At 31.5% G+C, this 2707-nt stretch overlaps 1 pseudogene; it reads right to left on the bottom strand.

Annotated features, from left to right (window-relative positions):
- Positions 1-686: 686 nt before the first annotated feature.
- Positions 687-872, bottom strand: LOC148869771 (U2 spliceosomal RNA; annotated as a pseudogene).
- Positions 873-2707: the final 1835 nt, after the last annotated feature.

The following is a 2707-nucleotide window of genomic DNA, read 5'->3' as shown; positions in this document are numbered from 1 at the left end:
TATAAAAACTAGTTGTTATTATTATTATATATAAAAGTAAAATACTATATTAAACATTTTTATTTTTTATTTAGACATATGTATATTATTTTCTATATGTATAATATTTTTATACTAGTATGTATGTATGTATGTATGTATGTATGTATGTATATAAAAGCTTGATTAAGCTCGCGAGCCTCACAAGCTAAACTTTATTAGGCTCAAGCTCATCTCAAAACTCGATTTAGAATGAGCCAAATCTATATTTCCATGAGTCGAGCTCGAATAGCTCATGAAAAGCTTAACTTGTGGTGACCCCTAGGGAGATGTTTCAAATGCACGATTGAAACATGCTATGTGGTCAGTGTGAAGTGCACTTTATAAGGAGCATATCCAAATTCAAGACAACAATGCATATATTTTGGGAAAGAATAAATGCTTGTCCTCGTAAATGGGCCCATGTGTATGATGCTCGGCCAATTGTAATAGGCCACATCAGCTCATAGATGGATTCATAGATCTCTAGACCTAGTTTTTAGAGAAAATCTATGATGCCATAAAGACATGATTTCGAAAAGGTTTGATCAATCATAACCCTGTGAATTTTGATGAAAACCCTTGTGATTGGAAGTTTATCCGGTATCATGTCTTTCCAACACCGAACCTTTGTTTCTGTTAGATAAAAAAGAATTTTATTGTATCTACTTAAGTCATACAAAACTAATTTAGCAATTAGATTTGATAGGGTGTGTCAGGCCATAGCAAGCTATTGTCAAGGAACCTCACCCAAGAAAAGTTAATTTAATATCATGTGAGCCAATTGCCCACGATATTAAACTGATAAGAACAGATACTACACTTTATCTTAGCCAAAAGGTTGAGAAAGGCATGATTTGTCTAGAGTCTCCAGCCCTCTTATATAGCCTTCTCTCCATTGCATCCTTTTATTCCTTTCCAATGTGGGATTAAAATTTAAAACTATCTACATGCTTGCACGGATTGAAATGAGGGTCTGTTTGGTTGTCTATAATAGATGCCTGAAATTGGCCATTCCAATTCCCAATCGTTTGTTTGACAGGAATGGGATTTTGGTTCCCATTCTAGAGTTTGTCGAGAAGTAAAAAAGTCATGACCAATCCTCCAAATCCTAATATTAATATAATAATAAAATATTATTAAATTAGTAATAATAATAAAGTATTAATATATTCATAATAAAATAATTAATTATTAAAAATACTGGTATAATAGTAAGATAATATTAATAAAGTATTAATAAAATTTAAAACAATATTGAGGAGCACGATCTAGCACTCCCTACTAGCGGACAAATTGGACACTAGATTGGTAGATTGCCTAGCCAAGCTGCAAGGAGAGAGGGATTAGAGTTTCTATGTTGATTGATCCAGGGTGGTCACTTCAATGCTTAAGTTAGAGAAGAGTTTTGAGAGAGCCAGAGAGGTAGTGAATTGTGAGAGCTAAATCACACGTACCACATAAGGTTGGAAGTGAGATTTTTATATAGGCATTGTTTGGCATGAGCTTCACGCACTCTGGGAAGACGTGGCTGACTGGTCTGAAGTCCTCGGAGGTAATTTCACATGTAGACTAGAATTTTGTGCCTTCCTCCGCAAAGGAACCAAAAATGATAGGATGCATGCAGAGAAGGTCGGTGAGCACGTCTCGCAAGTCACCACCTGGACCTCAGTCAGGTCGGAAAGTACTCGAAGGAGGTCACTTCTCAAGCTGATGCCCTTTGAATCAATAACGACGAGGTACTAGAGATACCACAAGTCGGCCTTGGACGAGGTGTTGTTAGTTGCCATGCCAAGGTGACCGAGTTGTGTATGAGGTGCCCTACACTAATTTTGGGGTGTGTCTGCTTGACTTGGCGAGTAGGGGTGCCAACAGTATTCGAAAATCCAATTTCGAATTCGATATTCGATATAATCGAATTGAATTTGGATATGACCTTATTCGATTTGATAAATATCTGAGTTCAACCGGTTATTTATTCTTATATATAATATATAAAATATTTTATATAATTTATATATAATAATTAAGTTATATAAATAATTTATATATTTATATACTTTATATCAATAAAATACTTATTTTATATATTTATCAATTATCTAAAATAATTAATTAATTGAATCGAATATTTAATCGGATTTGAATTTGGATATTAATTGTTAATATCCATCACATATCAAATTGAATTCGGATATCAGATTTTCTAATCGAATTTGAATTCAAATATTGCCAGATCTTATTCGAATTTGATCCATTTACACCCCTAGACATGCGACTATCTGTGCGGTGCTGAGGTGTCAAGCGGCGAAAACAAATGCTACGTGTCGCTAGGTCAATGGAGGGCCAAATCACTCATCATCAAATATAATTTAAGTAGTAGTAGTAGTAGTAGTAGTAGTAGTAATAATAATAATAATAATAATAATAATAATAACAATTCATGAAATAATTATAAAACATTAATAGTTAAATAATAAAATATTAATAAAATAATAATATTATAATAAAAATATTAATATAATATAATTAAAGTAATAATCAAATACTAACATATTAATTATAAAATAATAAACAAAAATAATAGAATATGAATTATATATTCATAAAATATTAATAAAGTAATAATAAAATAATAAATAGACTAATACAAATTAAAAAATTTTAGTTGATGTTGATTCTTACTCTA

This window comes from Nelumbo lutea, chromosome 2 (assembly GCF_056320005.1).
Source record: "Nelumbo lutea isolate HS-2025 chromosome 2, American lotus-T2T, whole genome shotgun sequence".
In the NCBI taxonomy this organism is placed as follows: Eukaryota; Viridiplantae; Streptophyta; class Magnoliopsida; order Proteales; family Nelumbonaceae; genus Nelumbo; species Nelumbo lutea.
Note: the sequence above shows the minus strand (reverse complement) of the source record. Positions and strands in the feature narration are given on the sequence as shown.